Raw genomic sequence first — 927 nt, 5'->3', positions numbered from 1 at the left:
GATGATGACGATGATGACGATGAACTTCATCATCATCATCATCATCATCATCATCATCATCATCATCATCATCATCATCACCGTCGTCATTACTCCGGAATAATTAACAGCACTTCGAGTTTTCCTGCTCTCACCAAACCAATTAACTGACACGATCCTATCCTTCCGGACAAAGACAAACACACGCATCACAACACCAACAACAGCAACAACGACGCCACCACAATCACCACCGTCGCCACCACCACGAACAACAACAAGAACAACAACAATCCACCATTCAGCCACCACCAAGAACAATAGCGCTATCGACAACAGAATGAGCAACATTAATTCCATAGAGAGAGATGGAAAGAGAGATTGAGAGAGAGAGAGAAAGAGAGAGAAAGATGGAGAGAGAGATGGGGAGAGAAATAGGTGGGGAGAGAGAGATGGGGGAGAGAGAGTGCGAGAGAGAAAGTATGAACGGCAACGTTTTCCTTGTCAGGATTTGAACTCAGAACATCAAGAACCGGATAAATACCATTTAACACTCAGCCATGTGGATATTTTCCGAAAAAAAAAGAGAAGGTACGTAGCTTAGTGGTTAGGGCATTCGGCTTGCGATCGTAAGGTCGTGGGTTCAATTCCCAGCAACGCGTTGTGTCCTTCAGCAAGACACTTTATCTCACGTTGTTCCAGTCCACTCAGCTGGCAAAAATGAATTGTACCTGTAATTCAAAGGGGCCCGCTTTGTCACACTCTGTGTCACGCTGAATCTCCCTGTGGACTAAGTTAAAGGCACACGTGTCGGTGGAGTTCTCAGCCACTTTAAGGTCAAATTTCATGAGCAGGCTGTTCTGTTAAACGGATCAACGGAACCCTCGTCGTCGTAACCGACGGAGTGTCAGTTAGCTTCTGAACATCTTGCCAGTCACAAGGTCAATA

Source organism: Octopus bimaculoides, chromosome 14 (assembly GCF_001194135.2).
Source record: "Octopus bimaculoides isolate UCB-OBI-ISO-001 chromosome 14, ASM119413v2, whole genome shotgun sequence".
Lineage (NCBI taxonomy): Eukaryota > Metazoa > Mollusca > Cephalopoda > Octopoda > Octopodidae > Octopus > Octopus bimaculoides.
Note: the sequence above shows the minus strand (reverse complement) of the source record.